The sequence below is a fragment of the Triturus cristatus genome, chromosome 8, assembly GCF_964204655.1.
Source record: "Triturus cristatus chromosome 8, aTriCri1.1, whole genome shotgun sequence".
NCBI lineage: Eukaryota > Metazoa > Chordata > Amphibia > Caudata > Salamandridae > Triturus > Triturus cristatus.
The window spans coordinates 1,385,029,852-1,385,053,114 of NC_140591.1; positions in this window are offsets into that span (position 1 = coordinate 1,385,029,852).

The window sequence follows — 23,263 nt, forward strand, 5'->3', positions numbered from 1 at the left end:
GTTGCCTACAGTAACTATAACGGGGGAATTTCATTGGTTTTTTATCAGTAAAATGTCCAGCTAACTATAACATGTGTGAAACCTATGGTTTTTTCAGTGAATTTGCAAGGTTTTTTAAATGCTAATTCCTAACTATAACGTGTGTGAAACCTATGGTTTTTTCAGTGTATTTGTACGGTTTTTTAAATGCTAAGTTACTTTACGCCATTTGTGGCGTGCGCGCCCACTTAACGCAGTTTGTTCCGTGCGCGCATGGTGCGCTTCGCGCACCATGCGCGCACAGTGAGCACGCGGTGCGCTTCGCGCACCGCGTGCCCACGTTACGCTAGATGGGCCATGAACGCACGATGCGCTTCGCGCACCGTGCGCACATGGAGGACATATGATGAGCATCGTTGTGACAGGTAAAATATATGTTTTGTTTAGCTCTATTAAGCCATGCACAAAAGGTGCCCTTCGGGCACCTTTTGAACACGGGGTGGGGACAATGTGGATATTTTTTTTTTTTTATTATTTCTTACCGTACGCGTACGGTAAGCGTAATCGCCGAAATTTTTGAAAAAATTAAAATTGCCTTTTTTCACTTGGGGGATCGTTGGGGACACCCTCGACATGGCTAGGTGCTTGGGAGCTGTGTAAACAGCCCCTTTACATGTTTTTGCACTTGGTTTTTCAACCCCCTGTCAGAGTGCGAGAGAGAAAATGGCGGCCGCCGCTTCCTGGTTTCGACTGATTCGAATGTTTACTAAGATCTAAGGGCTAATCAGAATCGCGCTCGCGCACGCCACCGTACGCGTACGGTAAGCGCACCGTAAGCGCACCGTAAGCTGGCTCAGATATATATATTGATTTAAAGGCTATTTTCTCAGAATCTACTGAACAGATTTACACCAAACCTACAAAAGGCACTTCCTTGACCTGAGGAGTACCTCTCTGCCAAATTTCAAGTAATTCTGTTCAGCCGTTCGGGCTGTAGCTGTGTCTAAAGGTCCTATGGAAAAATGCATGGGAAAAACACGTTTTGGGACCCCCTTTTATCTCAGCCCCGCTTGACGAATCCCCCCGAGACTTTCAGGGTAGGAGCGGAGCATAGCGCCCCACCTATTTTGAAAAATTCGCGAGGATTCGTCAACCGGCGCCAAAGTTATTCAAAATAGAATGTTGCGGATTTCCTATGGAAACGTGGTCCTAACTATAACTACCTACTGGCGACCGCCAGTAGGTAATATATATATATATATATATATATATATATATATATATACATTATGTATGTATAAATACGTATATAGTAATCAGTCTTTATCCTGAGCACCAATAATGTCCAAGAGTTCGAAATGTGTAGTGGTTGAAAATCTTCTTCTTTGATTTCAAATATTCACTTCATGTCTCGTGACAATCAAATCCAGCAATACAGTGTTACAGTTTCGCTAGTACAGTGGTTGTTACAGTCACAACCTGGTGATAGACGTAGCCGTAGCCAACACATCTTTCGTCATCGGGTCATCACCCTTTGACTTCCTCAGGGCTATAACAACAATAAAAGAATAAACCCTGTAACTATTTATGATTTCATTATTTTCAAGAGTTAGTCTAGTTAGGTTGTCAGGAAAATCCCTCGACAAGTAAGGCCCGTAAGTTTTAAGTTGTTCTTAGAAACTAATATTTAAAAATTTTAAGAAATGAGAAAGAAGTGGGCGGGGAAATGGATAATCTAAGGGAAGAAATTGTGCTTCACTTGTGCCACTAGAGTGAGATAGGCCAAGTGCAAAAGGTTAGAGGATCCCTTCCGAAGTTGCAAGAGGTAAAATTGTGAAAAGTCATTGGCACATTTTAAAGAAATCAGAGCCCACCACCATAGTGGTGCCCATGTGTTAAAAAATTCCAAGAGCAGATTATTCCGTGTTTTATTATCCAAACCTAATCATAAGAAATAGATCATGAGTAAACAATGCTTAGGGCACTAGACCAAGTATTAAAGTAATATAAGTAATAAAACATTTCATAAAATCATACCTATATCTTCAAATAATCCGCAGAAAGATAAGTATATATAATAAATCTGAAAGTAAAGAATAAAGGCACTATTAGTATAGGACCAGTATGTCAGTGAGTATTTAGATCCCCACATAGTGCTTTGCCGTGCTCACTATTTGTGATTAAAAGAGTCAAACACAGGCGCAAAAACACCTTTATAGTACAATTATTATTCTTTTTTTTTTTAAAAAAAAGGTAATTTGGCAAAGAAAACGCCCATATTCCATTCGATCTCAAAACGTATAATTAACATGCCGCCAGCCTCAGCATTTAAACTATTTACAAATATACATAAAGTCTTAAGTGCTCAAAAGACGTAGCGTAACCATATAAATCAACTCACTAGTGCAAGAGTCACCATCCCTGTGCTTAAAGAGCTCGAATATACAAAAGAATTCAACACTGAGTTGGAAAAACGTGTTCCCTGTAGACCGTAACTCCGGAACGTATATGCAGCATACCAGGAGTTAATATTAAATAGCCGCATTGCACAAAAAAAAAACACAACATTGTCAACCCAAATCCATTAAATCCATTAAAAGCAAGTTGAATGTAAATATTAAAATATTAAAGATTTACTACTTTCAACTCTATTCATATTAAAAACATCTATATTTTTGTATTTTTAGATGATATGTGTCAATGATATTTTCCCAATACGTTGTACTTACCATTATCAGTATAGGAACACACTATTATGGTAAACAATATTTTTGACACAATATTTTTGTCAACAATATTATTTACCATGATATTGCGTCACTGATTCTATCCACATAATAGCTTCATAAACCATATTTAAAATTTTACTGGACTTCTTGATAAGCCTTACAGGCCCTTGTTCTTGTAACTGGACGCTGTAAGAACTCTGCAGAACAGCTTACCTAAATTGAGCTCCTCAGCCGCTCTCCAGCTTTAACCTCTTTAACAAGAGGACATGATACTTGTAAAAGTCCAGTTTTGACATCCGGTGATAACAACAAGATGCTTTGAATGAAGGTGCACAATACTAGAAATAATTTGCAATTAAAGCCGGAAAATAGAACCGCATCTTTGGAACAAAACTCTATTGTAATAAACAGGTCAAGTACTAGAACATTTGGCTCTGAGTCTGAATAGGCCATTATGCAGCAATAGACTCATTGCCAGAGAGGGTCTTCATAGAGCAAGGGAATCTTTATTAACTATAAATGTGAAGGAATCAAATCATAAATCAGAGATACTAAGGTAACAGTTTAATTATTGAGTTAAAAAGTGGGTACTGAAAAACAGTAGAGAATGATGAGTGAGGCATTGCCAGTGTATATGTGTATATTGTATTGGTAATTTCTACAATTGATCCAAGGGAGATTGCCCACACTAGACAACTTCACTGCTGTTCTTAGATATGTGTTAACCAGTAAAACATACCTTTTCGAGCGGTAGAAGCTAAGTTAAAAAACCTTGTTTACAATTGTTCATTGTGTATCTAGGAAAGGTCAAACCACAAAATAAGAAGAGGGTGGATGGTCGGATTATGAGATGCAATCCTTTCCACATTAGTGTCTAAATCATATTTGTGCTTCCCCTGCGGCTCTCTCTGGGGAAGCATTGATAAGTTAACAGCTCTTGGTCATGCAACAAAATGGGGTTGGAGTAGAATCGCTCTCCCTGTGCTAAATCACACAATTGATGTTGGTCCACATTAGATCTGTGGTTTTGGGAGTTCTCTGGATTGCAAAGAACAGAAAGGGGAATTCAGCATGGCCCCTCACTAACTATTATGGTAGTGTGTAGACTTGTGAAGAAATCTCTCTCATATTTAAGAGTGTGAAACTGTATGGCTTCCGCTTTCAAAATGCTAACTAAAACTATGGTTCAAGCCAGAGCAATGGTGGGATGTTGTCAATGCTGTTGTTTTTAATATTTTTCTTATTATTGGTTTTCTGTAGAATAGTCTTCATAATGTGTGACTGAAGAGCCATTATTTCTGCATGGAATTTAGATGTGATATATGCAACATGATATAAGCAGTGATAATAGGATACAGAGGTATGTAACCTGCCTGTGAATAAGTCAGTCAGATCCCAACTCAAGGGCACTCATTGAAGACCTTGGAAACCTGGGCCTCACCCAATGAGTAAAGGGACATACGCACGTCGCCAAACACCTCCTGGACCCTATTTTTTACCAACTTCAACAATGTGTAGGTCAACTAGCCCACAAAAGCCTCCTTGACAGACCATTCCCAGTTCAGCATCCCCATCTCAGTCCAACACACATGCAGCACCACCATACTAGCCCTCCGAAAGTATAAAATCATAACTGGCAAGAACTGGAACACCACTCTCAACACCCACACCATGAGCAATGTCCTACTCAAAGCCATCAAAAATATCAACAATTGGATTGCCACTCTGGCCCACTGGCGCAGGTGGTTGTGAACGGAAGAGTGTCGGCTCCGTTTGAGTTGGGCAGGGGCACGCGGCAGGGCTGCCCGTTATCGCCGCTCCTTTTTGCGCTTGCCTTGGAGCCCCTGGCGGAGTGGCTGAGGTGGGAACCTTCTATTCGTGGTCTCCGCTGGACCCCCGAGTATGAGGACCGCGTGTCTCTATACGCTGACGATATTCTCCTGTACCTGGCTTCCCCACGTAAATCACTGATAGTACTGGTTGATGTATTGGAATCATTTGGTCGTAACTCTGGCCTTGTCATCAACTGGGCTAAATCGTGCGTGTATGTTCTCTCTGGGGAGGCTCCTATCCTTCCGCGGGGCTGTCCTATCCAGATCGCCCCGCAGGGATTTAGGTACCTGGGTATCTTCATCACCCTGGACGCAGAGGCCCGGTATGATCGAAACCTGCTTCCCCCCCTCCAGCGCCTGAAGGAGGATGTCGCGCGTTGGCGGCGTCTGCCGCTCTCGCCGCTCGGCCGGGCGGCATTGTTTAAGATGATGTCGCTGCCGCGTTTCCTGTACGCTCTGCAGAATACAATGGACCTCGTCCCGGCGCGCTACTTCCGCGAGGTGGAGAGTTTGCAACGCCGCCTGTTCTGGGACGGGAGACCGCGTATCGCCCTGGCGAAGCTGACGCTCCCGTGGTATGACGGGGGGATTGCCCTCCCGGATATTAAACGGTATTATTGGGCCTCCCAGCTGGCTGCGATTAATCACGGCCTATACGGGCCTGCCCTAAACCCGGCCTTTGCAATGGATAAGATGCTACTGCCGGGTGGTGACTATAATCGAGCGCTCTACGCCAGCTCGCTCGACGCACGTCTGACGGGCCCCACGCGTGTCATGGTACGAGTGTGGCACGCGGCTAATGTAGCGATGGGGTGGAAGGATCGTTTGACCCGGGCGTCACCACTGTACGCATCTGAGCAGTTGGGCTCCCTGTGGACCTCGAAGGGCTTCGAGAAGTGGGACATGATAGGCATCAGCAGGGTGGGGGATCTCTGGACGAGGGGGGGATTCAAAACGTTCGAGATGCTGCAGACGGAATTCCAGTTGCAAGACAGGGAGCACTTTCGGTATATGCAGATCCGTCATGCACTACGCTCCGCCTTCCCGGACGTCGCCTCCATCCCGGAGTACTCCCCTCTGGAGGATAGAGTGCTGGATGGACATGTACCGGAAAGCACGATCTCGTTAATCTATAAAAAACTGATTAATGACCGCTCGGGATTGCTGCTTGATCTTCGCGAGGCTTGGTTTGCCGATGGATTGGAGCTGGACGACGAGGACTGGGTCTCTGCGGTGGCCTCCCCGAAAGAGGTGGCCATACCGGCCCGCCTTCGCTTCGTCCAGCTCAATATACTCCATAGGGTCTACATAACGGGGCCAAGGCTATTGCGTATGGGCTATGCTGTGGACGGGTTGTGTAAGCGTGGGTGTGGTTCCTTGGGGACCTTTCTTCATATTTTGTGGGAATGCCCAGAGGTGGAGCGATTCTGGCGTGGTGTGCATGAGGTCCTGCGGGTGGTTACGCGTGTGCCGCTGCTGCCCGAAGCGAGGAGATGCCTATTGAACGTGTGGGAACCAACTGACTATTCGCCGCCACAGACGTGGTGGGTGACTCTGGGATATATGGTGGCCAAGCGCGATATTGCTCAACTGTGGGGTTCCCAGAGGTCCCCGACTGTTTCGGCCTGGAAGGAAAATATGGACTGGTGCATGTTTCGGGAAAAGGTGGTGTATGTAGCGAGAGGTAAGCCTGGGACATGGGTGAAAGTGTGGGGCCCCTGGAACGCCTACCGCGGGGGAATCTGTGCCCCGCCGCTATTGCCCGATCCATCGCCTGCCCCGTCCCCTTAGCCGGTTTAGCTCTCCGGTACCGGGCACTGAGTCCACCCAGTCCCTGTTCTGACCTTCTCCCCCCCCTTGATACTCCTATGGATTGGTAGGGTCCCCCTCTAGGGGAGCACATGCTGCTGTTTTCGATCGTGGGTTGCCTTGTGGTTTTGATTTTGTTTGTTGTTATTTATGTTAAAAAGAAACCGTCATGTGGGGTTCGGATGGTGTGGCCATCAACGCGGCTAACTCCTGTACGTTTCCCTTTGCCGCAGCCTGCGTTCTACTGTGTGTATCTTATGCTCCTCTTGTTTGCTAGCGGCCGGCCTGAAGGTTGTAGGCCCATCTTTGTATATTCTTTGAACTTTGTAATAAACGGTTTAAAAAAAAAAACAAAAACAAAAAAAAACAATTGGATTGCCTCTTTTGCTGCCTGCATGCCCCCCCCCCCCCCCACAAAACAAAACAGAGCAATAAGGCAAGATGTAGACCACAGGGCTCTTGGTACATGGAGGCACTCAGACTGATGAAATGAAACTGCAAACTACTGAAACACAAACGGAGAATGAATCAGAACTATGCAGACAGGAGCACAGTCAAATCAGGACTAAGATACTACCAGCAATGATCCATACCACCAAACATGATACATTGGCTGACTGCATTGATGCCAGTACTATTCTGAATGCATCCATCACTTCTGTGATCTTCTGAGATGCTTCGAAACATGCAACTGTCCTCCCATTGTTGGGGAAACCCCCTGTGGACCCTTCAATGCTTATAATTAAACGTGAGCTCCACGGTGATTGGAGAAGGGAACAAGAGGCGTGGGGTTTTACGAGCTAGCAGCCTCCAACACTTAATGTTAACCACAATGAGTTGCTCCTAGTGTAGTGACCACTGTAGGGTTTGGGTTATATTGTGAGTGAAGGCCTCTCACAAAATGTGACGGACTGGTCTCACACACCACCTGGTATCATGCTTCATCATTGACCAGTCCTCGCCCTCTAAAACCTTGGTTTGATAGAGGGCGGGCATACACCTGATGACAGGGATGCACTTCTAAACTAAGTGGGGGTCTGTGACAAAGTGAGTGTGAATAAAAATCATTATAGTTATCTAATTATGTTTTAATGTGGTAGGTAACTAAATGATATTAAAATCAATAAACGGTGTATGGGGAAATTATTGTCCCCTAACCGTAGTGTAAGCGGTCGACATGTTTCTGCCGTGTTGGCCCAGGTGGGTCCAGGGCATTCATCAGGATCTAAGTGTGAAAAGGAGGGGCTCTGTTCTTACCAACTGGTGTCAAGGAAATACCACTGTGCGGGTGTGACCTGTGTCACTCTCCACTATTGGATGGCTTCCAAGTTCAAGCCTCTAATAGAAATTTGAAAGGAAGAACATATAACAACAAACCTTGGTCACGGTGAGGTACTGAACACAATACCTGCACTGATTCAGTAATAAGTGAGTGACTACTCGTGTGACATGTGACACTCTATGTCAGAGGTCTTCAAACTTTTGGGTGCCGAGACCCCCCTGTCAACATTTTCAGTCGTAAGGACCCCCTCCTGATAACCATTTCTAAGCATATTATTGACGGCAGCGTAGGGTTTAAGATATAAGTTAAACTATTGCTATTATGACATTAATCAGGGATCGAGGGTGGAGGAAATAAATAATATGCTGATCCTGCAACACACTTCCAGTCCTATGGTTAGGGTTGCCTGCTCATTATTTTGATGTCTCAGACGGTACAAAAATAAGCAGTCACCTAAAGCTGTATATTTCAGCACTCATCTGTGTGTACTTGGAACAGCAAATATAAATAGAAAGCACTTTTAATTGTGTTCTAGGGCTGCCTCAATGATCCATGACTGATAATTAAAGGGAACAAAGACAGAAAAGTCACACTACGAATGAATGCATATTATTTTATTTACAATCCCATTCAGTGTCAAGAGGAGGCCTTTGCAGGCTCTTTAAACATCAAATGGCTGGCATTTTTCTTCTTGCAACCCTACTTTATATTTATTTTCATGAAATGCATTCTCACACTACTGCAGTAACTGTAAAATACAAATGTAAGGAAAAGGCAGAGTTGGGGCCCAGGGGGTACTGGAACTAGAAAAAAAACTAAGCCTCAGTAACCACTTTACAAAAGGTATGTAAATCTGCAAATGGTCCTTAACGACCTGTGAAAAACTCAGGAGATAAGACTGCAGACTGCCCAGCGGAGCCCACAGCAGCTCGAGCTGAGACACACTACGGGGGAGGAGGGGGGCTGAATCCCTTGTTGTGCCTGGGCAGAAGTGTGACCGGGAATGCGCGACCCCCTTTCCATCACTTCACGGCCCCCCTGGGGGTCGCGCTCCACACTTTGAAGACCCCTGCTCTATGTGTACATGATTTCAGAAAAGCATGAAGTGAGGTAGGATCTCACTATTCTTACCCTAAATACCAAAGCTACTTGCCCCAAGGCAGGAGGGGAGGGGAAACCCCTGTTGTCAAACCCTGTAAAGAGAAACACAGACCACGATCGGCGTGAAAATGTGGTCTGAGGAAAAAGGAAATAACTTGAAACAATCAATCACAGTTATACCTGGAGTAGTCCATTAAACAAACACAAAGTCATTCTTCATTCAAACTCTAACTGCCTCAAGGAAAGTTTCCCGCGTTGCTCCTAGGTGACTGCTCCCGTTCCCCCCCGATGTAGGAATGAGGAGAAAGTCATCGAGCTATATATAGTGTGGCCAATTGTGGTGTTTGTTGTTAATTGGATCGGCAAATTAGGTAAGTTTCACCAGGTGCACGATTTCCTGTGTCCTTGTGAGGAAAAGAAATGCCTGGTTGAGTAATGGCGGGGGTTCGATCATGCTCAGTGCCGCGCGCTGAGGCTAAGCCCGCCCAACCTGTATATGCTCGAGTGGTGTCAAGGATGAGATCGTGACGCCCCTTCAGTTGTGGCTCTCTAGCTGTGGGAGAGCCTGCACGAGTCAAATGGTTCTGCGTGCAGCCGGGACCCGCATGAGTGTGGGCGTGGCTGCGCATGTGTATTGTGTCAAAAAGAAGTTGGGCCGCCTAAGTATGGGCGCGCGTATTATGTGCACAGATGTCGGGATACTTTGCATGAATAGTACTCCTATTTGATGCATTTAAACCCGAAACCAATGGGAAGGATAATCGAGACGGTGATAGATGAAGTAAATCATAGACCCGAATTTGGTTGCATTAATCACGCAGAAAAAAGGAGGGGCACTATGTGCGCTGGTTTTTGGCAAAAAGATTTGTTGTGCCTGTGTGTAAAAGGTGGCAGCATCTAAGGGGGCTTGTCTCGAAGCATATTTGCTGGTGGGACTACGCAGCAGACGTGAATGTTGGTATTTAAGAGCTGTGAATATACAACTGGCCAATGAAGTTAGATGGTCTCTGAAAGCTGGTGACGACCCTAGTATTGTAAACTAACAAGTGGAAAGGGGCACCACGAGGACGCTTTGAGTTGGGCTAATTGAAAAGGCCAGGTGTGTGTATATCAGAGATGAAAAAAAGGGGGGGTCTCGCCCGGAGTGTTAGGACTGTGTATGGTGGCACGTGTTTGTCTGCAGATGGTGGGTCAACGGTTGTTAGCGTCCCATCTGTAGCCATGGGATCTCATCATTGAGTCCCTTCTCCCAGGATCGCAGCCGGTAGACCCATCGTTGTTCCCTTACATGTAGGGCTTTTGTCAGATCAAACTTTCGTTTCTTCATCACTTCCAGGATAGACCAGCTGAGGTCCGTGTCCTTATGGTTCTTCTCGGTGAACTGACGTATCAGTTTGGTATTCGTCTTTTTACACCGGATGGTGCTCCGGTGTTCGTTGATGCGGATCTTTATTTTTCTGGTGGTCATTCCCACATATTTGAGGCCGCATGGACAGTTTAAGAGGTACATGACATTCTCCGTGTTACAGTTGCTAAATTCTCGTAACTGCCAGGGATTTCCTCTGCCTATGTCCACCTCCTTGGTGTTAGTCGTAAGTTCGCAGGACGTGCAACCACCCCAGGAAAAATGTCCAACCAGTCGTGGTTGACTCCAAAGGGTCTGCTGCTCTTCTCCTTCAGCTGCTGGCACTTTAGCATTTACCAGATCGTCGCGTAAGCTCCTATTCCGTCTAAAAGCGAACAGAGGTGGTTCCCACTGGTTACCTGCGCTGTTTAGGATGTGCCAGTTTTTTCTGATGATTTTTTGTACTGTGTTAGAGGCTGGGATGTATGTGGTAACACATACCAATCTTTTGGTGTCTTCTTTTATCACGTCCTCTAATAGTGATTTTCTCGGATTGTTTCTGGCTCGTTTTTTTGCTCGTCTCACCATTTTCTTCGGATAGTGACGTTCCAGGAGTTTTTTCTCCAGTTGTTCCGCCTGTTCCTCAAAGGTTACTGTATTCGAACAGTTCCGTCAGACTCGAAGGAACTGTACCACCGGTAGATTTTGTCTCAGTGCCCTCGGGTGGTAGCTCTCAAAGAGGAGTAAACTGTGTTTGTCTGTGATTTTGTTATGTACCTTTGTCGTGAAGCCTTCTTCAGTAAGGGTGATGTCCAGAACAAGAAATATTGCATGGTTCTTGTCAATCGTATGTGTGAACCTGAGGTGGTTATCTTCAGATTCAACCCATTGAACAAACTCTGTTGCATCCTCCTCTGTCTCTTGCCACACAATCAGCACATCGTCAATGTAGCGCTTCCAGATTTTTAGACGTTTCAAAAATGGGTTATTTGGGTTAAGGATGTAGACATCCTCAAATTGTTGGACATAGAGGCATGCCACGCTGGGGGCAAAAGTACTGCCCATCGATGTCCCTGTGATTTGGTGATAGATGACATCCTCGAATTCAAAGAAATTCTCTGTCAGGGCAAGTTCGGCACATTCCATCACAAAGTGTTGGGGAGTGACAAAGTCCCAGTCCATGTTCAAGATGATATGTTCCACCACTTCCAAAGTTAGTCTCTGTTGTATGCTCATATATAGAGCTTCTATGTCCATTGTTATGAGTAGATCCTCAGTTGCATCCACCTCCAAATCTCGTGGTAAGCAAAGGACGTCCTTAGTGTCCCTGAGGTAAGAGTGTGATTTCTTCACAATTGGTCTAAGGAACCAGTCACAAACTGCAATAAAGGTTCTAGAACTGATCCAATCCCGGATACGATGGGTCTTCTGGGTGGGGGGGGGGTCGGTTCTTGTGGATTTTGGGGAGTGTATAGAACCTGGGCATCCTGGGGTTTTCACTAATAAGGAAGCTCGCCTTCTGTCTGGTGATCCAATCGTTAGTGAGGGCTTCCTCCACCATGTTTTTGATTCTGGTCATGAGGGTACCTGTCGGGTCATTTCGGTGTATGGCATAGCTGACTGTGTCTGAGAGTAGTCTTTTACATTCCTCTCGGTACATTTCCTGGTCCATAATCACAATTGCTCCCCCTTTGTCTGCGGGCTTGATCACTAGGTCGTGGTTATTCTTCAAGCCCTGCAGCGCTGTACGTTCTGTTTTTTGTGAGGTTTTGGAACCCATTAGTATTTTGGAAGTTGATACCCTCAATCTCCTTAAGTACTGCTTCTTCGAAAGCTTGTACTTGACATAAAGTATTCTGGGCGGGTGGTTGGAAGCTTAACATTTTCCTTAATCCGCAGTAGTCAAGAAGCTTGATTTTTCTGAAGAACTGTGCCAGTTCTGTGTTAAGGACAAAGGGGTCATTTTTGGGTGTGGGGACGAAACCAAGTCCTTTGAAAAGGACCGTTTCCCCATCGGTAGTCAGTGTATGTTTACGGAGATTAACGATGTTCGTTATTCCCTGCTTGTCGAGGGCATGTTCGCCCTCCCTTTGCTCCTGGTAACAACAGCGTTGGGTGGTTGGTCTTCCCACTGTACCCTTGTATTCCTTTTGTATTGTCGGCCTCTCCCTCTGCCCCCACCTCGGTATAAAAAAGCCTGGGGGCCTTGTGGGAAGCAAAAACCTGGTGGAAAGTATGGTTGTTGCCAATATCCAAAAGGTGGTGGTGGTGGTTGTGCCATGGGCTGGCGATAGCCTTGTTGTCTGCCCTGTTGTTGTCCTGGGCTTTCGCAATTGCTGCTGCGACTCCTTTCTTCCCCAGAGCTGAAGGTCCAGTTCAGTGGGGTGGGTCTTAACCGCTGTTTTCTCCCAACTTGTTGTTGTGCAGGTTTGTCGTAATGTTCGTCTGCTATGTATGGGTACACCGTTTCCCTGCTAAACTTCTGTACATCTTTCTTGAGTCCTTCTTGAGTTTCATCAGCTTTGATTGTGTGTGATACTCTTTGTACTCGGAATGATTGTTGTTAATTTCCTCAAATTATTTCTTGAAAACAGCATGCCACAGAGACGAACTTTGGAACTGGTGGAACATATCATCTTGAACATGGACTGGTACTTCGTCACTCCCCAACACTTTGTGATGGAATGTGCCGAACTGGCCCTGACAGAGAATTTCTTCGAATTCGAGGATGTCATCTATCACGAAATCACAGGGACATCGATGGGCAGTACTTTTGCCCCCAGCATGGCATGCCTCTATGTCCAACAATTTGAGGATGACTACATCCTCAACCCAAATAACCCATTTTTGAAACGTCTAAAAATCTGGAAGCGCTACATTGACGATGTGCTGATTCTGTGGCACGGGACAGAGGAGGATGCAACATAGTTTGTTCAATGGGTTAACTCTAAAGATAATCACCTCAGGTTCACACATACGATTGACAAGAGCCATGCAATATTTCTTGATACGGACATCACCCTTACTGAAGAAGGCTTCACGACAAAGGTACATAACAAAATCACAGACAAAAACAGTTTACTCCTCTTTGAGAGCTACCACCCGAGGGCCCTGAGACAAAATCTACTGGTGGGACAGTTCCTTCGAGTCTGACGGAACTGTTTGAATACAATAACCTTTGAGGAACAGGTGGAACAACTGGAGAAAAAACCACATACATCCCAGCCTCTAACAGTACAAAAAATCATCAGAAAAAACAGGCACATCCTAAACAGCGCAGGTAACCAGTGGGAACCACCTCTGTTCACCTTTAGACAGAACAGGAGCTTACGCGATGAACTGGTACATGCTAAAGTGCCAGCAGCTGAAGGAGAAGAACAGCAGACCCTTTGGAGTAAACCACGACCGGTTGGACATTTTTCCTGCGGAGGTTGCACGTCCTGCGAACTTACGACTTACACCAAGGAGGTGGACATAGGCACTGGAAAACCCTGGCAGTTACGAGAATTTAGCAACTGTAACACGGAGAATGTCGTGTACCCCTTAAACTGCCCATGTGGCCTCAAATATGTGGGAATGAACACCAGAAAAATAAAGGTCTGCATCAACGAACACCGCAGCACCATCCGGTGTAAAAAGACGAATACCAAACTGACACGTCACTTCACAGAGAAGAACCATAAGGACACGGACCTCAGGTGGTCTATCCTGGAAGTGATGAAGAAACGCTAGTTTGATCTGACAAAAGCCCTACATGTAAGGGAACAACGATGGGTCTACTGGCTGCGATCCTGGGAGAAGGGACCCCCTACTACAGATGGGATGCTAACAACCTTTGACCCACCTTCCGCAGACAAACACATGCCACCATACACAGTCCTAACACTCCGGGCGAGACCCCCCCTTTTTTTCATCTCTGATATACACACACCTGGCCTTTTCAATTAGCCCACCTCTAAGCGTCCTCGTGGCGCCCATTTCCACTTGTCAGTTTACAATACTAGGGTCATCACCAGCTTTCAGAGACCATCCAACTTTGTTGGCCAATTGTATATTCCCAGATTGTCATATTTCATACAACACACAGCTCTTAAATACCAACATTCACGTCTGCTGCGTAGTCCCACCAGCAAATATGCTTTGAGACAGGCCCCTTTAGATGCTGCCACCTTTACACACGGGCACAAAAAATCTTTTTGCAAAAAACCAGCGCACTTAGCACCCCTCCTTTTTTCTGCGTGATTAATGCAACCAAATTCGGATCTATGATTCACTTCATCTATCACAGTCCCGATTATCCTTCCCGTTGGTTTCGGGTTTAAATGCATCAAACAGGAGTACTATTCATGCAAAGTATCCCGAAATATGTGCACATAATGCACATACCCATACTTGGGCAGCCCCTGACTTCGTTTTGACACAATACACATGCGCAGCCACGCCCACACTCGGGCGCACGCAGAACCATTTGACTCGCACAGCCTCTCCCACAGCTAGAGAGCCACAACTGAAGGGTCGTCACGATCTCATCCTTGACACCACTCGAGCATATACAGTTTGGGCGGACTTAGCCTCAGCGTGCGACACTGAGCATGCGCGAACCCCGCCATTACTCAACCAGGCATTTCTTTTCCTCACAAGGACACAGGAAATCGCGCACCTGGCAAAACTTACCTAATTTGCCGATCCAATTAACATCAATCACCACAATTGGCCACACTATATATAGCTCGATGACTTTCTCCTCATTCCTACATCGGGGAGGAACGGGAGCAGTCACCTAGGAGCAACGAGGGAAACTTTCCTTGAGGCAGTAAGAGTTTGAATGAAGAATGACTGTGTGTTTGTTTAACGAACTACTCCAGGTATAACTGTGATTGATTGTTTCAAGTTATTTCCTTTTTCCTCAGACCACATTTTCACGCCGATCGTGGTCTGTGTTTCTCTTTACGGGGTTTGACAACAGGGGTTTCCCCTCCCCTCCTCCCATGGGGCAAGTAGCTTTGGTATTTAGGGTAAGAACAGGGAGATCCTACCTCACTTCATGCTTTTCTGAAATCATGTACACATATAGAATGTCACATGTCACGCGAGTAGTCACTCACTTATTACTGAATTAGTGCATGTATTGTGTTCAGTACCTCACCATGACCAAGGTTTGTTCTTCCTTTCAAATTTCTATTATAGGCTTGAACTTGGAAGCCATCCAATAGTGGAGAGGGACACAGGTCACACCCGCACAGTGGTATTTCCTTGCCACCAGTTGATAAGAACGGAGCCTCCCCCCCTTTTTACACTTAGGTTCTGATGAATGCCCTGGACCCACCTGGGCCAACACGGCAGAAACATGTCGACCGCTTACACTATCGTTAGGGGACAATATTTTCCCCACACACCGTTTATTGATTTTAATATCATATAGTTACCTACCACATTAAAACATAATTAGATAACTATAATGATTTTTATTCACACTCACTTTCTCACGGGCCCCACTTAGTTTACAAGTGCATCCCTGTCGTCAGGTGTATGTCTGCCCTCTATCAAACCAAGGTTTTAGAGGGCGAGGACTGGTCAATGATGAAGCATGACACCAGGTGGTGTGTGAGACCAGTCCTTCACATTTTGTGAGATGCCTTCACTCAGAATATAATCCAAACCCTACAGTGGTCACCACACTAGGAGCAGCTCATTGTGGTTAACAACGACCCTTCAATGCTTGCCAACTACTCCTTGCTAACATTCCCTGCCAAGGTCTTAGAGAAAATCTTCAGCAGAAACCTCACTGAATACCTCCATGACTACCAACTCTTCAAAAGAACTCAGGGCCTGATTACGATGTCCGCCCAACATCGTAGTGGTCTCGGGACTGACCAACCTCTGGTCTGTGGTCCAGACAGCGCTATTACAATCGTTCCTGAGCCCAATGCTCTTGGATGCATATATATGATCCCTTTAGCTATCATCATCTGCTCTCACATCAACATCCTCTCTTATGCCATCGACACACAACTCATTCTCTCCCTCACTGACATGACACCCAGTACCATGATCAAGTTTAATGCCTGCATGATTGAAATCACCCACTAGATGAAGACCGTCTGCCTAAAGCTGGAAACTGATAAGACCAAATCTGTGATCATTGGGAGGAGCACATCGCCCTGTGACTCCACGTGGTGGTCAACAGAGCTAGGACCAAAACCTACTTCCACCAGCTATTACAAGAACCTCAGGATCACCATTGACAGCCAACTCAACATCACTGCCCAAGTCAATGGTGTCACCCATTGCCTTATGCTTCCACACTCTGAAGATACTAGGAAAGATTTTTAAATGGCTACCAATCAGCCCCTGGAAAACCTTCACATACACCCTGGTCACAAGAAAACTGAACTATGAGAACACCCTCTATGCCGTGATTAGCAAAAGACTCACCAAAAGTCTGCTGACCATTCACAACTTGGCAGCCAGAATCACTCTCAACCTCACACAGCATACTCACATCACACCACTCCTGTAGGGGCTCTACTGGCTCCCCATTCACAAAAGAGCCCATTTCAAACTCCTCACCCACCCTTTCACATCACTACCTCAACAATCACATCTGAATTCCCAAAGATTCCAGACACTTCTGGTTGTCCGTGCTCTCACCTACACAAATCCCACATCTACGGAAAACCAGATCTGGCGATCGACCCCTCTCCAATACACTCCCAAAGTGTGGAACGACCTGCCACTACACATACGATCCTCCTCCTCGCTTCATGAATTCTGCATGAAGCTGAAGACCTGTCTTTTTGAGTATTCTCACTAGGCCTTAGGCGTGTCTAGATGCCCACTTCCCAGGTGATAGTGTGTTCTACAAATCTGCATAACATAGCGACAGTCTAGACCGTAGACAGTTTACAAATCATTTCTTCAAATTGTGAATATGTTTTCTAGTTTGTACAAAATAATTTATAGATTTTTAAATTTCTTGGGTCCTCTCCACTTTGGAATCATGTTGATTCACTATTGTATAGACCAGGAAAAACACACATGCAAGAAAGATGCTTGAGATCTAAACAAGCAACTTTACTTTGAGATATAAACCATGTTGGAAATCAATTTTATTTCCTGGAGCTATGTTAGATCTTCTCCAGCACGACAACAGAGGGTGAAATCCCTATAACAGTGGTTGTAGGTCAGCACATTGCTTTTGTGGTAGCAGTGATGCTAGAAACTCAAGTAGATTCTAGCGAACTACAATAGGCCTTTTGCATTGGATGAAATTGGAAGAAATTTAGAAGAAAATACTTACAAAAATCATCTAAGCAAATCAAAAAAAAAACTACTGTAACTTTCCAATGAGAAAAGCCATGAGCTGCATCCTCTTTAAACTAAATATAGCCATAGTTCAGGCATCACTATTCAAACATCACATTCTTCCACTGAGCTCACGAACCATACTTTCTAGAGACTAAGACCAAACGTTTCAACATTTAATGGGAAAACCTACTGGGTGCCATAACCACACTAACCAATCTCGCATTTATGTTTGATCATTGGGAGTACTTGGAAATATTAACATGTATGTAGACACAAAGCACTTCCTGCTTAATATACTCTTCAACATAGGAGCTTGCCTTGGTTAACCTATAAAAATTAGCAAACATTTTCTTACCATTTGTTCAGGCATTCCCATGCCACAGTCAACAATATTTAATGCTAGCATCGAAGTTAAGCATTTTAATGTCAATTGGTTTGATTCAACCTCTTTATTTTTAAGAATTTTAGCTCATTCAGTTTAGTTTCAATTTATCTCGTCCGAATATCCCATCCTCTATTTTAATACTATACAGTTTTATATTATATTTATTCACATTAACCATAGCTGAAGAGAAGCTCAGTGGACTATAAGGACTATGAGATTGGAATATTTTTTAGAATTCATTGTTCGCCCCTTTTGTAATGAGGCATCCTTCAGCTGACTTCTGGACTGTCAAAGTTATAAAACTTACTTTCCAGTGTAGATAGTAAAAATGACACTGTTGGTCCTAAAGTACAATATATTGAATTTCATACAGATGCTGCTTTTTATGCCATATAACTTCCAGAAGCCAGCTTATTGCTTAAGTCCCGGTGGTAATAAAAACTGACATTTTTGTGGACATCTCTCTTTCATGCAGTAATGCAAGTATTCTCCATCATCGTTTCCTTCCTCCCAAAATGTTTTATATGTGCCTCCTTCCTTGGAGCACTGCTGGTTTATTGATTTCAAGTGTGCTCTATTATTACATTTCCAATCCCCACCCCTCATGATCTACAGTTGTGGTCAGCCTTTCTAGATCTTTACTCATTTCTGAGGCCAAATGAAACACTTTGTACTGGTGTCAAAAGTATTTTCCCAGCCATAGGAGATATTGCACTGCCATTTGCAATGACTGGCCATCACAAAAACAACATTTAAACTGTCTGACCATATGAGAAGGATCATTTTGCATTAGTGATTGTCTGGAAGTATTAATGTTACACTGGTTGGTATAAATGAGGACATAAAATTCACTAAGTAACTTTCAGTTAACTGGTCGTCACAGCCCACAAGTTGGTGACACTGTCTGTCGTACGCTGTTGTGCTAATACTGCTAGGTTTGACTCGAGCTGTAGCTAATTGGACCATCACACCCTATACCTTGTTGAAATATGTTTCTATAGTGATGCATATTTGGAGTAACTGTTACTGTTTATTGTACATTACCTACATACTTCACAGTGAATGTGTGCTATACAACACTACTAAATAACAATAATAATCTAGCATCTATGCACACACAGTCGGTTTTTCCCACAAACCATTGCTCTACCAGCATGTGTTGCTATGTGATTCTCTCTGTTGGACATTACCACCAATTAACACATGCCTGTGTAAATATAGCCAAAAAGTAATCATTATGGTGATTAAAAAAACAAATACATATGTAGCTAGCAAATTGGTGTATTTAAAAAATGGAAACACAATTGAAAGCAGCATTCAATTAATAATTCCAATTCTAGTCCCTTTTTGGAGATTCTCAGTAAATCTGCTGCAACAATGTGATATCGTAGCCAGGTTACCACCTCCAGTTCAGGTGTTTTTACCACAGCTTTGGCTTTAAATGGGGAGTAACTTGCAGAAAGTGTGTTGTTAGTGTAGAGTTAATAGGCACAATGTTCCCATGTTGCAATATTTCATTGACATACATTTGTGATGCAATAATAAAAAATTGCAATGCATGTGATAATTTGCTAACCACACATTTAAAGCTGAAGTATAAATTCCAAAGTGGACCCTGTGCATTTGCAGGATTATGTTTTCTTCAAGTTACTTAGTTTACAGAATAAAGGCCTCTACCTCATTTTGGACCATTCAGCTCCAGACCATTATAACTAATTACTGCTACCCATGAATTTGCTACAGATGATCAAACTGTTCAGTTTCTAAGCTTCCATTCATCATTGCACCTGACAAAAGCGCCTGTGAATAGCTGAGATGCATTATTACATGCTCCTGCTTGAAGGGAGTTGGCCATCTTGTTGGGAAGAAGGTCTGCTCTAAATTCCTTCTGCCCTCTGTATTTCCTTGTACTCCTTTTTCCATCACGTTCAGCAAAGATCATCAACAGGGGACTGACAGTAGATAATGTAAACCTGTGCCTCTCAGGGGACATCCTCTTTGTCTCACAATTTACCCAGGATCGCGGTAGATAAATCCAATAAAAACCAGCCCACCCTGGCCTCCTAATTTTATAGATTTGATCAAATAAAAGCCGGAAAGAATAGCAAACAAGTATTTGGGAGACATATATTTGTTGGCTTTCTGTTCCTGCCCGCTGAGAGGGAATGTAAACAAGAGATGTGTGAATCATCATTCAATACTATGCACCTGATTACCATTACCAGTTTGGAGGCTTTGCATAGGGCCGCCATGCCAGTGCTCCGCTGCAAGACCGCCAAACCCATAGTCAGACCACCTGGCAGACTCCAATTGAAATCCAGGTTCGGGCAGTCCTGCTGCAGAGGTCCCACGGCGGTGCGTATCTAAGGCATGCAGGAGTGCCTTAGACATGCACCGCTGGGAGACCGCCGCAGCCCATTCCTACACAGAAAAAAATGCACAATGTTGTGGTGGACAATATTGTGGTGGACAAGGGTCAGAAGGGCTGCCGGCAGGCCTGCTTGCTTTGACGAGATCCATAAATTCACTTTGTGTGATATTTGTTTGAAGAAATGCAGAGGCTGGGTTTGCCTACTCTTGGAAGGTTTTTTTGGAAAGGGGTTGGTGCTGGTGGTTTTCCTTTGTTTTAAATAGGAATCCAACGTGTCTGCTTTGGTTGTGTAATGATTTCCCAATTTGTCTGTGAATTCTTGAGTAATGGGATCAGTTCTTTCTATGCATTTATGTTTACAAAATTGGATGATAATTTTATTTAATTTAATATTTGCACATTAAACATTTTTAATTCTGTCATAATAGTAATGTTTTTACCCTTTTTGGTTGCTGACTTGTATAATCTGTTAACTCTGGTAAATTTCTGCAAGTGAAGTTTCTCTTGATTGCTTTTTGTTTGGAGCTTGGAGCTAGGAGCGTTGCAGTTTTCTAATTTACTGTTTTATCTCTTTTAGTTCTGTATTTCTCCAAGGTGCCTGTTTTCTTTTGTCCTGTTCTGTTGTTCTGAGTGGTATTGGGATATCAAAATCTTCGTGCATCTACTCATATAGTTTTTGAGAAGAATGTATTGTGTCTAGATCTGTGTTGGATGTTAGTTGTTTTTCTAAGTGTTCAAAATTTAGTTTCTTCCACAGTCGATAGGTGGATGCATGTAAGGAGGTTTTAGGTGTGCTCCTTTGTGGTGTTTTTCGTTGAAAAGCTATGTGACTGTAGTCATTGTTTGATAGGTAACTAGTTCTGGATTTGCAAAAATCACATTTGAATGTGCCCAGTGATGTGTGTGGGTTTGTGGCTGAACTGATGTAGGTTCAGCGTGTCTAGGCCAGTGATGATGGTTTTTGGATGGGGCATACTGAGTTTTTCAAACCAAGGGGCATATTTACAATAACTGGTGCATCCCTGCATATCAGCAGGGATGCGCCAGTTATTGTGCGCCACAGCTCCGCCACCATGGATGCGCCGCATTTACGATGCGGCGCACCATGGGGCAAAACCGGCATCTGTGCCATAAAAGTGGCGCATTGCTGGAGTTGCGTCGCAAGCGCGACGCAGCTCCAGCAATGCTCTGGGGGGCCCTATCTTGTTAGTGCTGCGTCAATCCTTGCGCCTGCTTCAGGCAGGCGCAGGGTTTTGACGCAGCATGGGCATAAAAGTGACTGAGTGAAATCTTGTAGATTTCACTCAGCCACTTTTAGGAGGCGTTCCTGTGTCGGAACGCCCCCGCCTGTGCAGGAACACCTTCATGTTGCGCAGGGCTTTACAACATGACGCATTTCCCAGATGCGTCACGTTGTAAATACCCCGCACCATGGCGCAGGACGCTGCGTCACAAAAGTGACGCAACGGCGGCGTAAATGAGGCGCAAGTGGCTTGTAAATCTGCCCCCAAATTTTTAGGTCATCCAGAATGCATAGGTTGGAGTGTGGTGTTACCTGGTTTGAAAGTGCTTCTAGAATTGTATCTGGGAATATTGCATTGCTAGGTGGAGGTCTGTAAAGGAGAGGGATGTTACAGGAGAAAGATGATGTACGGTTGCATCTGGTGAAGAGGCCTCACAACCTTGTATGGAGAGGTAGTCAGCTTCAGTAAGGTTTATTGTTTTCTTGAATATAACAGCTAGTCCACCTCCTCTTTTGACTATACAATTTTATGTGATAGTTTGATAGCCTGGAGAAATGGCTTCATGCAACACTGGAGCCATGACATCTCCCAACCATGATTCAGTAATGAAGAGTAAGTCAAGTTGTGTGTCAGTGAATTGGTCGTAGATGTGATGCTTGATTTTAGAGACTGATTGAGCTGCAATTCGATTACATATAGCAAATTCCGCATTGTTGGGCTTTCTAACAATACTAAAAATAATTGAACAGATTACATTTAAAGGAATTCTATGCTTTTGATTGAAAGTTTAGTTTCGGGGTGATCTGTCAAGCAGGGGGCTTAAAAAAAGTCAGTTTCCCATGTTAATTCCCGTAGAGATTTTAGGCACGACTACTGCCTGAATCACTGAATGGAATTACACCAAATTTGGCAGAAAGCTAACTCTTGGTCCAGAAAGCATGTTTTTTGTGATTTGGTATAAATCCATGTAGTAGTTTTTGACATATTAAATGAAAAGCAAATTTGTATATTTAGGGATGTGAATCCTTCGTTAATCCATCACGGTGTTTCGCGAATTCATACACCAACAGCAATGCCATGATTGGCTGGCCGCAACCTGAGTAGAAAGTTGTTCCCACCATTTTAGAAATTTGGGACTGGTCCCCGGCTGCAAAAATGTACATAAAATGTAGTAGAAGCGGGCAGGGTAGAGGTACCCTGACCCCATGGAGCAATTTAGTGCTCAATGAGGGACTCCTGATGGTACATTTTCCCAACGAGTCTGGCGCAAGTTTCCAACAAGACTGGATGCCATCACGTTTCTGTTTCTATTTTTAATTTTTTTTAAAAAATATATAAAAGGATCTAAAAAACAGAACAATAGTAATTGCTGATATTAATACAGCATTGTATAAGGAAACAGTTTTTACATATAATCTCTTTGTTATATGTTTGACTAGTCATGGTCCTATGAATATTGGGTTCTTGTGGAGTTGACCAGTCCTGTCTTTGTCTCGTCTGAGTCTGAATGAGTGAATGAATGAGTGCGGTGTTGAAAGGAAAAAATGTATGACGATGTGGGGTTTATTGTGTACAATATTTATGGCACACACGTCTGGTTAGTAGGGTTTTTGTAATTTTTTATACATATCTGTCTTTTGCATTTATTTATTAGCTATTTATGATCAATTTATGTATAGTGATATAATTGCATATTATCGATATGCACAATAAATTAACGATGTATATCCCAATAAATTTAAAAATGATACATAAAAGCCTTTTCTGCACACTGTTTCAGCTCTGTTGTGATGAGGTGACTGATTCCCCTCTGTTCTAAATCTAGATGTGATGCATCATTTAAGAAATAGTGTTCAGGCAGTTGGGTTTGGTTTGTTT